This window comes from Ictalurus furcatus, chromosome 13 (genome assembly GCF_023375685.1).
Source record: "Ictalurus furcatus strain D&B chromosome 13, Billie_1.0, whole genome shotgun sequence".
Lineage (NCBI taxonomy): Eukaryota > Metazoa > Chordata > Actinopteri > Siluriformes > Ictaluridae > Ictalurus > Ictalurus furcatus.
The window spans coordinates 17,690,531-17,704,458 of NC_071267.1; the positions used below are offsets into that span (position 1 = coordinate 17,690,531).

At 39.0% G+C, this 13,928-nt stretch overlaps 1 protein-coding gene across 1 annotated transcript in view; it reads left to right on the plus strand.

Moving 5' to 3' along the window:
* Nucleotides 1-13,928, plus strand: part of zeb1b (zinc finger E-box binding homeobox 1b) — a 67,278-nt gene that overhangs the window by 31,487 nt on the left and 21,863 nt on the right. The window lies entirely within an intron of this gene.

The following is a 13,928-nucleotide window of genomic DNA, read 5'->3' on the forward strand; positions in this document are numbered from 1 at the left end:
TATCGAGGAAGCATCAGATGCACACAGATCCCACTTGAAGTCCCAGAAGTCACTGCGGCAAAACAATAGCAGATGACGGAAGCCTGACTCATACATGTAGTTATACATGTTGTGTACATTTTGTACATCTTTTTAACGACAATAATCTAAATAGATCAAAATATGCATCTAAAAAGAATGATTTTGTTATATGATTTAGAGTGAGGTACATATTATATGAGGTTGTTGAAAAGTCGAATTCATCCCTCAGAAGTATTTCAATTAAACTACGCTAGCTTCCATCCTGAGATAACGGTAAACTCGTTAGCTTAGTTTTTAATTAACGCGAGGTCGCAGTTGCAAACAGAGAGCATACTACATTAAATCATGCTTAAATGATGTTTGGTTAATCAGTCAGTTAACAGTAACTCTATTAACCAGGTGAAACTTATCACTACGGGAGCACTGAAGAGACAGTGCTCCTTTCCCACTACTAGAAATGTGCTGAGACGGTCCATTGTGCAACAGGAAGCTCACAGCACATCTCAGTTCTCGCAAAGATGCGTTCTGGGTCCTCCTGTCCTTCCGAGTTTGTTCTTTCCTGTAGCCTGGCAAGACCGGTCTTCACGAGAACGCAAGTTTGTTCTTTGCCATGATCTCCCAACGATGACATGCATTTATATTTATTCAGCGCATTCAGAACAATCAGAAGCATTTTTGTCTCTGAATAGGTGAATATTATGAATATTTGAATAGTGTTTGAACAGGGAATTCATGCTGAAGGCTCTTACAGTCATGGAACATACTGTACATGCAGACCTGTAACCAAGAACCTGCAGCTGTTCGTTCAGTTTAAACATACAGGTGTGAGTAAGATATATTTATCCATGTTAGCCACATGTCAACCACACACACACACGCGCACACACACACACACACACACACACACACACACACAAAAACTGTCCATAATGGCCCACATATTATTAATAAGCCTGGTTATGTAGGCCATACATGTATATGTGCACACACACTGAGTACATCAAGCATATTCACACACGCCTCCACTCCACTGCTTGTGCACGTGAACATTAAAACACACACACACACCACTCTGTATCAGATGTGTATATAAAGGAGAGATAATTGTTCTATTTTAAGGCACTGAGAATAACAAAATAAGTGAGGAATTTATGAGAAAAAAAAAGATCATTTGAACATGCCGGCTCAAAACAGTATGTTTTCCTCCGGTAGAGCAGCTTCACTCTGCTTACACTTCTGTTTTCCTTTCTTTGTCTGACTCAGCTCACCTGGCGTGGTATCGGGGAAATGCCCTGCAAGCCCACGCTCATATGCACACACACACATGCACACACACACACAATCACACACACACACATACAAACACACACAAATACAAACACACACACACGCACAAATACACACACAAACGCACACAACACACAAACACATGCACAAACACACACACACACACACACACACACACACACACACACACACACAGAGCAGTGTGAATAACCAAGCTTTCCTACTTACCTCATAACGGACATTACCAGAACAGTGTGTGTGTGTGTGTGTGTGTGTGTGTGTGTGTGTGTGTGTGTGTGTGTGTATGTGTTAGCAACAGTGTGTAAGTAGTCTCGGTCTGTTTGTTAGTATTCTGTGATTTGGATGGGCAACTCAGACATGTCTAGACTGAACACTGACTAGACTTTTACTCACTTCTTTATTGCCCATTATTGCCCATGGTGGTCAGAAGTTACAGCTTCTTGTTACAGTTACAGTGTATGTGTGTCTAATACAAATATGGGTATACATTCATGACAAAAAGCACAGGAAAGGAAATCTATAAATAAATTGCTTTTTCCTCACTGAGTCTCTTCACAGTCAGAGAGCAAAGAGGAAGAAAAGAAAGAGACTCGAAGTGAAACACACAACTGACTGGACACCAGAAAGACAGAACATAGAAGAAAAAATAAAAATACTAAACATTAAAATGCATGTTGCTTATACAGTATGTGCATATGATGAGATGAATTCCCGTTTCCTGTTAACACAGGTGTGTTATTTCCTGGGTATCAATTTCACTTCAATTCAGTTTTATTTGTGTAGCGCTTTTAACAATGGACATTGTCACAAGTCAGGTTCCCAACACAGGTATTCTCACCCGTCAGGTTGGTTATGTCATTGCCAGGGCTAAGTTGAGTTATTATTAGAGTTATCACTCTGGGGCTTTCCCTCTTAACTAGGTTCATAATGACAGTAACATTCATGATTATTGTACATATTAATGAAATCACAATATTCACATTTATTCTTATGCAAAATTGTTAACTTGCACCTTATTATTTTAAATAATATTTAAATAATTGCAAGCCTATATTCTTTAACTGTATAAGTATTGCGATTGAAAGAAGACTGCTCCACAGGCATGTTACAGTATCTTTAGTTAATCTTTAAAATCAATCATATATATATATATATATATATATAATCAACATTAATACTCTCCATTAGTACTTAGAGTACATTAATACATGCTCTCCAGTAGTAGTTAAATGGCCAAAGTATGCCCAAATAAATACACGGATGGGGAGGTTTTTAATATATTTTTTTATCTAGTCACTCAGAAATAATATCTGTAACATTACCCAGCTGATCACCTTTCATTATCTGATATCACAGTCAAATATGAATAATAAATAACTCAAAATCATGGTTGTGAGTAATTGCTGTTCTGCTGGTTTCTGTTCTCAGATACTACAGCATGCCTGTGTGCTATGCTAAAACATAAAATACTCCCACATTATACGGGGAATTCACAAACAGAAAGTGATTCTGAAAGAGAGAGAGAAAAGCAGTAGTGAAACTGGCCAAGGGGGCGTCCAGATAATCAAGCATGCCTACAGGTAGTGCACACTGACCAGGAGGCATGACAGATGTTTCCTCACTTTACCTTCAGCATGGTACAGAGAGAGAGAGAGAGAGAGAGCGAGAGAGAGAGAGAGAGAAACAGAAGACAGATAGCAAGCTGTCAGTGTTGATAAAGTGATAAAGCAATGATAAAGTAACATACCTCCCATAGCTTATTGCGTACACACTTCTTTAAACATGTAAGTCATTTACACTTTACCCTTTTCTTTTTTCTCACTGTGTGTGTGTGTGTGTGTGCACGCTGTGAGCATTATGCCCGTGAATGGGGCTGGTCTCACCTCAAACGTAAACAGAGCCGAGTCAGCACTGCAGCACAGATGAAGCTCTGGCTCTGTTATCATAGCGCAGGTATGATCGCGCTCTCTGGCCTTATTTAGAAGAGCTCAGTCTAGCCGAACAAGATTAGCTCAAAATACACACACACGTGTATACACACACACACACACACACACACACACACACAGATATCCTCTTTCACCTCTATATACATCAATGTTTTTATTTACAATGGGAACAATAGTATTAACATTTCCTATGTATATAAAGTACTTTTCCCACTGCATAAAGTTTTGGCACCAGAAATCCACCCGTTCTGGACTTGTACAAGTTCCAGTTGAATGTGTTTTTGGGTCCTGCTCTTGCTCAGAATAGTTTTCAGTGATGTAGCTAGCAACACTGTTTGTTGCTGATTGTGTACACATCCTGCATCACACATGCATGTGCTGTTTTAATACTCAGCAGCTTCCCAAACGCCATGGCAGTACATGATTATTACAGCCCAAACAGACTTCAGTGAGCTTTTTAGTGTTTGATTATGTCCTTACGAATTTTTATGTCACTATTAGAAGAGATAGTGTTTGCTTTGTCCATGTTGGTCCACCAGAATGATGTCATTACTAGTTGTTTTCTGTTTGGGCCAGTCCTCGTTTTTAAATTGGACCTAGTATGAGGATAAAGAGTAAGAGTAACTTGATGACACAAGTTACCTTTCACTGCATAATTATACAAGTCTTATAATACCATTAGTTAGAGTAAGCTATAAGAGGAGAGAGAGAGAGAGAATGTTAGATGAGAATGTCTACTCTAGGTTTCTCTTTTTATCAGTTGTTCTCTTCTAAATGCAGCTTTCACCATTCACCGCAGGCTTTCTAACACAGCATCAGGTCACATCCCTCATTATGTTATTAGAACAAAATAACATTATCCACTTGGTAAACAGTGAGAGCAGTGAAGAGAGTCAAATGCAGCACGCAGCAGGATACTGAGTTGAGTATTGCATTATCTGTCACCATTGCATCAGTTCTGTCTCCTGGGAATAAAGTGTCCCCTAGAGGCCAGTGTAGGTTTTACAGTTCAGTCATATGCATGCAAGCGTGCTACAAGACCACATCGCACCTGCCTGAACCGAAAACCTAGATAAAGCACTCCCATCCACACCCAGTTATACACCCGGTTATACACCCAGTTATACACCCGGTTATACACCTCATAATTTATCTTCTTACTTACTGTTTACCATTATAATGTATATGGGACGTTTCTTTGTACATTTATAACTTTATGTTGGAGTGTTGTGACACTTTAAACACCCCAAAGTGAGTTATTTTCATATAACAGCACGATCCAAAGTGTTTTATTCCTCTTATACCACAGTGATTTAGCAATAATTACGAATGTTGCATTCATGAAAAGTTTCTGAACTATATCTTGTTTTTTACATTTACATTTACATTTATTCATTTAGCAGACGCTTTTATCCAAAGCGACTTACAAAACTTTTTAACCATTTCAATTTATATTTAATGTTGTGGAACCTCCAGAAGACAACTTATTAGTTCCTGTTATCACTTACACTATAATGTTACATTATAAACTCCTGAATAAGACATAAAATAACATAATAAGACAAAAAAAATGCCGTATTTGCCATGTTACAGAGAAACCGAAATGCACAAAAGTCTTGATTACAAAGTGCTAACAATGGAGACTCATTCCATACATTTTAACTAAACATGTCCCAACAGAAAACGTCATAGGGTTTAGGGTTTCTAAAAAGAGTCTAGGGTTTTCTTTGTTAAATAACAACACTTTCTTATCTTTTATTTATTTATTTATTTTTAAAGCCCTGCCATAAGGCAGGGCATAAAAAAAAATTTGTTTATACTTATAATGTCCCTCCCCACAGAAATATTTCATATGTGGAGCGTCCGCCATATAAGTCCCCATGAATGAGCTATTACTATAGAAACAATAATTAGAACGATCTCATTAATATTAACTTGTTACTTAAATTACAGCCAGAACTACTGTCAGAGCTGCTGTTACAGAAAATCAATCACCTCCTCATGAATCGATAATTCAGCATTGCTGTGGTATAAGATCTAATACGTGCTCCCCAGTTATCCTCATGGTATTTTGTGTAATTATTGTGCAGTGTGAACTGTGTACTGTGCTTCCATGTGTCTTATACTGTGCACACGTTCAGCACTTTTATACATTCCTTTAGATTGTTCTCTTGTATTTTATATTGCTCCACTGTCCTGCAGGAAACATATTCAATCCCTCTGGAAACATATTCAATCCCCATATTCAATCCTCATATTCAATTCCTCTAGAAACATATTCAATCCCATATTCAATCCCCTTATACAATTCCTCTAGAAACATATTCAATCCCTCTGGAAACATATTCAATCCCATATTCAATCCCTCTGGGAACATATTCAATCCCATATTCAACCCCCACATTCAGTCCCTCTGAAAACATATTCAATCCCATATTCAATCCCTCTGGAAACATATTCAATCCCATATTCAACCCCCACATTCAATCCCTCTGAAAACATATTCAATCCCATATTCATTCCCCATATTCTATCCCTCTGGAAACATATTCAATCCCATATTCAATCCCCATATTCAATCCCCATATTCAGTCCCCATATTCAATCCCATATTCAATCCTCATATTCAATCCCATATTCAGTCCCCATATTCTATCCTATATTCAGTCCCCATATTCAATCCCCATATTCAGTCCCCATATTCAATCCCAATATTCAATTCCATATTCAGTCCCCATATTCAATCCCATATTCAGTCCCCATATTCAATCCCCATATTCAGTCCCCATATTCAATCCCAATATTCAATTCCATATTCAGTCCCCATATTCAATCCCATATTCAGTCCCCATATTCAATCCCCATATTCAGTCCCCATATTCAATCCCCATATTCCATCCCAATATTCAATCCCATATTCAGTCCCCATATTCAATCCTATATTCAGTCCCCATATTCAATCCCATATTCAGTCCCCATATTCTATCCCATATTCAGTCCCCATATTCAATCCCCATATTCAAACCCATATTCAGCCCCCATATTCAATCCCATATTTAATCCCATATTCAGTCCCCATATTCAATCCCAATATTCAATCCCATATTCAAACCCATATTCAGTCCCCATGTTCAATCCCCATATTCAATCCCATATTCAGTCCCCATATTCAATCCCATATTCAATCCCTATATTCAATCCCCATATTCAGTCCTTCTGGAAACATATTCAATCCCACTACAAATAAAAAGAACATGAACCAAAGTAACATTTCTCTGAAACAGACAGTTTAAATTGCTGACACAGAGGTGTGTGTTTGTGTGTGTGTGTGTGTGTGTGTGGTGACTGGCTTTTGTTTGATGTGACGGTTCCGTCTTCTTGTGGTTAGAGAATATGTGTGTGTGTATGTGTGAGAGAGAGACAGAAAGAAAATGTGCTGGGTGGGGATGTGGTTTAGATTGTGACTGTGTCTGTGTGTCAGTGTGCGTATGTGTGCGTACTTATATGTGTATATATGTGTATGTGTGTGTGTGTGTGTGGACCAAAGTGTAATGGTGTATATGGCAAAGAGCAAACGAATTCAAAAGAATTTTTGTGTTTGTCTTCTCTTTTTTGTGGCATCTTGTGTTTGGAATATAGGAGATAAAATCTCTCTCTCTCTCTCTCTCTCTCTCTATGTATTTGTGAATTGTATGTTGTGGGAGTGTTTGTGTATAGCAGGAGTAAAGGGTGTGTCTTCATTTCTACCCTTTGTGCTACTGTGCAGTAGGGTTGTCAAATTCCTTCAAAGATTACATTTGAGGGGCTCCCGATTAGCGCAACAGAAAAACGTTCACCCTATCATGGGGAGATCGTGAGTTTGAACCCTGGTGATGCAACAGCCATCTGGGAACCCAGGGAGCAAAACTGGCCATGCTCTCTGGTTGGGAGCGAAGGCATACTCTCTCTCCCCCACCAATCACAGCAACACTAGCCAGTTGTGGGCACCTATGAGTTCATGTATGCGGACGAGGCTGGATAGAGGGCACTTTCTTCCGCTTCCCTGTGATGCAGCAGTTCAGAAGCATGTGTTATCTGTCATATGATTGCTAGCTGGTGTTTGGAAATTGGCAGGTGACCAAATTTGGGGGACGATGAAGAGAACAAAAAGATCAGTTTGAATTTTAACTAAACTATTTAAGATTTACTATTAAAATGAAATTGAGTTTTTGTATAATTTTTGTATAATTTTATACTACCAGTCAGAGTAAACGTTAGCTACACTGTTTTCATATCATATCAATGATGGACGGTAAATATTATTTCACAGTCTGTACAGGATCTAGCAAAGTTTTTTTGGTGATTGTTGTGGCCAAAAATGCTTGATTTTGCTGCAACTTTTTTCAAAAAGTTTTCACGGTTTTTGTGGTTTTTTTTGTGGAAAACTAATCGTACAAAATTGTTCTGCACAGTCTTTTGCAGTGATGTTTGTTGGTAAATGAGACCTTTTAGTTGTAATCATGTTCAACTCATGTGAATCGAAGAGGGGTTTGGTTGAATGCGCTTTGTTATGATGTCAAATGACACGTCTTGGCCCAAATCTGCAGTAATTTTGAAAAATTGCAAGCTCCTCCGAATAATACAGAGTTTGCTTGATTTTGCATTCATTTCTTTGCATTAATAAATATTTTGGAACTTTACTCTGGTAAAGTAGGACTCTGCTTCACTTGTATATATAATCTTTTCTTTATACACAGAGTTGTATTCGCAACGTACTTGCATAAACGTATGAGACTTCTTACACATGTATGTGCATACTGTAAATAAATGAAAATAATGTGAGACAGAACACTAGTAGGCCTAATTTTAAAAATCCAAAAAGTCCATTTGTAAGATGCCAATACAATATCAAGGGGAAATAGCAGAAAAGTTTCTGTTTCACCTAGATTGACAAGTCTGCCTTCCAGAGCTTCTTTTTTTTTCTTTGCTCAGCAGCTGTGGTAGTTTACCTGCAGCTTCATCTTCATATCCTTCACGAAGTGACATGAAGGCTCTGTAAAACCATAATGGCTCATAATCGTGTTTTCATTATAAACTTTGTAGTATTTTGGGTTTGAGGGCTCAGAGTTCATTTCAGAAGGAAAATGGGTGTTTGTTTAAGAGATAAGCCTGGAGCACGTGAGTGGCGGGTGAGGGCCGAGGCGGAGTGTGCTGAGCGTGCTCCTCCAGCCCTCGGGAGTGATGCTATGTCAGGAATGTTCAATCATAACACTTACTTCGAGTGCATGTGTCATGGCGACACAGCAGTGTGTCAGCTTTTCCTACCTTTATTACAACCAGCAGACTCAACACAACTGCTGTGGACCTGTAAAGATGAACCATAGCATCACTACTAATGTGTAAGGATTGTACAGAATGATTAGGCCAAAGGATATTCTATTTAAATGCTGGTGATTTCAATATAACCTTGAGTGCATTTGTAACACAGAAACACTGTTACAGCTTTCATGAAAATTGGCAGAATGTCCAGCACCATCCATATGTTTGATTTCAACCATGGTGCACTGTTAACGCTAATCCATCCATCCATCTTCAACCGCTTACTCCTTTTCAGGGTCGTGTTGAAACCTGGAGCCTATACCAGGGAGCATCGGGCACAAGGCGGGGTACACCCTGGACAGGGTGCCAGTCCATCGCAGGGCACACAATCACACAGACATTCATACACTACGGACACTTTAGACACGCCAATCAACCTACCATGCATGTCTTTGGACTGGGGGAGGAAAACCAGAGTACCCAGAGGAAACCCCCACAGCACGGGGAGAACATACAAACCCCGCACACACAGAGCCATGGGAATCAAACCCCCGCCCCTGGCGGTGTGAGGCGAACGTGCTAACCACTAAGCCACCATGGTTAACGCTGATCATTTACATTTATTCCTTTGATATATTTCATGTACATTATACAAAAACTCCTTATTAGTGAAGCAGAATCCTATCGTATGCATATAGGTGAGAATTTGTGGATTAAGGTACTTATTACAGAGAACAGCTTTTAGAACAAAAGTTGTTGTTTTTTTAAAAAAAAAATCCACATTCAAATGTTCCCCGAAACACACCTTTCCAAACTTATATTGATGTTTTAATATTATGGGTTATTTTGTGTAGATTCATGACATAATCCCTGTTAAGTCCATGTCAGTTCCATGTTGTACCACTGCTAAGTTTGGAAAAGTTTAAGGGGGTGAATACTTATGCAAGGCACTGTATATTAAGCTTTGTTAAAATGACAGATGTGGCAGATAATGTATTTTGTGAAGAAACTGATTTCTTCACCCCTAAACAAATAAATTTCTAGTAAAGCAAGCTGTCAGACAGTACATATGCATAATGATCCATAAGCATTTAATTATGTTGATAAAAACACAAAGCGAGCATCTGGTGTGTAACGTTTTTGGAGACCAACTCTTCATATACACAATAAAGGTTGTTTTTTAAAAAAAAATAAGTTCAAAAGAAACTTAAAATACTGAAATACTGAGTATCGTATTATGTTGCTGATATGGGATCAGACTTTTCTCTCACACCTTTAAAATCATCTGAACATACATGAAGGTTCTTTATGGAATGAGGGAGAGATTATTTTTAGGGTTGGTGTATGGCTACCTATATAGATTTAGATCAACTGATTAACCTAGAAGTTATTTAAAAGTTGAATAATGTCAGGTTTCTAAACAGGACATTGTGCCTTGATTCGGGGGGAGAAGGGGGGGCATTATCATTCTCATGATTAACATTTTAATCATCAAATGCATCTTTCTTTATACTAACAAAAGCTCACAGCTCACACTTTCATCTTAATGCCAAATCAGTACCCTTTGTCTGTTCTTCTGTATTCAGTGTCTTTCATCTTGAAGAGAAAATTTGGCGTAAATCAAATCATCTTCATAATCTTGTGGTTTTATAATTAGTATACAAGCAGCTTTGTCTAGAGGCCGTATGTTCTTTTTTTTCTAGAGGTGTGTGTCTGTGCGTAACCAGGCGCTTTGTGGGATTATGCAGATCCCAGGTTAGGTGACATTTATTGGTGGCTCGTGGCAGGTGTCGACCCGCAGGCCTCAGGCATTAATGGGCAACTGAAATGCACAGACTCGTGTTGGCTTTCATTAGAAGCTTCAGAGAACAAACCCAGGACTGAGGCCTTCTGGGAAAAGAGGCTGCATCAGAGCTGCTAAAGAGGAGAGGACGGGAGGTGCAGCGATTTTAGATTTGGTCGTCCTGATGAGCATTGAGGCATCTATATAAAAGCATAATCCATTAGATTGATGAATGACGATGTACAGTATATAATGCCAGTAAGAGCCCTTTGTCAGTAAACAGCTGTGTTATTTATAGCAGGGTGCCCACGTGGGATTTGACGCTTGAACAGGTATGCAAAATTGGTGTACAGTGCTGCTCTTTGATGCAGTCACCTCTACAATGTTGTGGAAAAAGACAAGAGTGACACTTTGTTTTTGTGTTTAACATTTCCAAGTTGTAATATATGCAATGCTTAATGACCCCTGCTTTCCGTTGGGTCTGTGTAGCGCTCTCTGTTTGTCGCCAAACTAATGTTGGCCATTTCTCTTATCGAGTGTTTGTTTAGTCACTTTTCCTGCGTGTAGCTCCTAGAGGCGGTAATGAATGCTCTCAGGCATGACAGTGTAACTCAGCCTGCAAGAATTTGTCACGGATCAGTCACCCACACCCCATCTTACACATTTTAAGTGCCCCTTGTCTGCACTGCCTGATGGGAAGTGTAGTTTTGCATGGTGTTTGAGACAGTGCATGTGGATGTGTTAGTTATTTAATGTGCATGAACATTAGAGCCCGTGCATGCATGATTAAAAAGAGTGACATACTAAATCCTGCAGATTCAACCGCATGAGACAGCAGAAAAAAAGAGATAGAGAAGATCGCAAGTGTAGAGATTGGCCGGATTTGCTAACAGCATTAAAAGAGCGTAGGTTAGAGTGGGAGATAGAACTGAAAAAAAAGTACAAGGGATAAAAAGCACAAAATCAGCTTAATGTAAATGTATTAGGGTGAGCAGTGGAGATGTGTGTATGTGTGTGTGAGTTTCAGCTCCATAGCCAAGCCCTGTGCTGACTTTGCGCCTCTAAAAGGAAAATTGATTTGGCCGGGATGGAGAGAGGTACTTAGATGAGTGGAAAAGAGAGATGGGATGAAGGGGATGGGTAAAAATATGGAGGTGCTTTGGCACACCTTCAATTTCTCATACACTCTTTCTTTAACACCTTTTCTATTCTATTTCGATCATCAAAATACACTTTAGCGCTTGTATGTTTTTATGCACCATGAAAGAAAGGTAAAGGGAAAACACCTTAACTCTTCTCAAAGTGAGTAAATGTCGTACAAGTTTAATCTAATGAAAGACTACAGGACTGGAGGGTATAATCTTTAGGGAGGAACTGTTTTTAGTGAATGTACACTATCTGGCTCAGCCACTCACTTATCTCAGACCAGGGTTATCTCACTCTCACACTCGCTCTCTCTCTCTCTCTCTCTCTCTCTCTCTCTCTCTCTCTCACACACACACACATCTATAGACTTTCTTCATATCCACATTCATTTCCTGACTGTTGTGTCCTCTTTTCTCTGTAAACAGGAATCGGGAGTTTGTCCGAGCTAGTAAACATGTGAACTCCTCTGATGGCCACAAATGCTTCCATGTTGCTTTAAACTCAGCAGGACTGTCAGGTTAACAATAAGAACTGGAGTATATTTGCAAATCTGTGTAGTTATGTATTATCTTTCTGGTAGTCTTCAGGGTTAAAATCCTATTTTCATGACTGAGCTTCAGTACAATTTATGTTCAGAAACCAAGCTAAGAACCTCATAGGTTCTTAAATCAGGATATAATTTATAATATATTTTATGTTACGTCTTCACAACTCCATCTTTCCTGTACTGCTGATGGTAACAAAACATAGTCTTTAAGTGTGATTTATGCTGCCAGCTCTGTTCCAGTTCCATTCAGCCAGCACTTACCTTAACGAATGAGAACTCGTTATGTGAGGCTATCGCTCCATCATTTCCTCTTCTAATAGAATGTCACATCATGCTGAGCCAAGCACGCTCACTTCTGCACACATACATACGCATACACACACACACACACACACACACACACACACACACACACACACACACACACACAGCTAATTAAGGTCAGCTCCAACAAATCGATGCTGCTTAGTCTTATCTATCTAAAAAGACATAACAAATTTAATAGTATGAAAACAGTGAGGGCAGAGATCAGATGTGGAATGATAAAGGAACACTGGGGTGACTGTCAAGAAGTCATACTTACAGACTAGTACTCTCTGAATATTGTGTATGTACCAGGACTGCAGCAGTTTCCTGAAGTGATTTTGCATGCTATTATCCAGTTTGCTTTATAAACATAAGATATACATTGAATTACCCATGTGGCGTCAGTCTGTAACACTGTGGCTAACACGAGGCTGAAACGATGAATATATCACCCCTCTAACTTCAGCTGATAAAACAAGTCCTACAAGGTTTGCAGGTATTTGATCCAATTATATGCCACCGAACCAGATTTGACTAATAAGTCTCCTTGGTTTTTATTAAAGTGAGGAGCACATTCAGGTTGTTGTGTTGTGAATGAACATACATACACACAACAGCTCTTAGTGAATCGTGACTACACACGTTCAATTATCTTTATAGCTTCTTTAAAGGATTCTAGTTTAGAAGATCACTTTTTCCTCTTTTCTCATAAGAAGTAACATCAGTGTTGTGAGGTTAATGTTGTAAATGTAGTGTGCTTGAAATATGATAAGCTACAGTAGAATTAAGGCAGCATGGTGGTACAGTGGGAAGCGTTGCTTCTTCACAGCTCCAGTGTCCCCAGTTCAATCCTGAGATCATGTTAATGCCTGTATGGCGTTTCAAATATACTGCTCCTGGTTCTCCTGTTTCCTCCCATCTCCCAAAAACATGCCAGTAGGTTTATTGGCTATTCCAAAATTGTCACTAGGTGTGAATGTGTGTGTGCATGGTGTCCTGCGATATACTGGCATCCCATCCAGGGTCTATTCCCGCCTTGTTCCTAGTGTTCAGTGCTACCTCCATCAGGATAAAACTGTTATGGAAGAATGAATGCATGAAATCAATTGGGATTAATAAGATTTTAATACTTATTGTGTGACATTTCACAGCTGAGACTGCAGTACCTAAATTTGACAGAGAATTGTCTGAAGAGGGTATAAATAGAAGAATACTTCTCATGCTCCACTGTTTTGTTTGCTACTGTAACGTGAGCGATGTTGTCTAATTGGCAGCCAGCTGCACAAGGTGGAATTTGGTTCAATCTGGGTAGAACTAAATGACAACATTTTGATTGATTTTTGATTGATTTTGACTTATACTGGCCACCTGTTTTCTTCACCCTTCTAAAATAAAAACTCCAAAAAACCAATATAACACAGTCATTTTCTATATGGTTACTGTTATCAAGTAAAATCAACTTGTGACAGCCCTGATCCAACATTCCACCTCATGAATCTGCTCTTTCTTTACTCCTTCACTCGGACAACTTCCTGTGTATATATTCTAAAAGGTTATGTACTGTATTTGT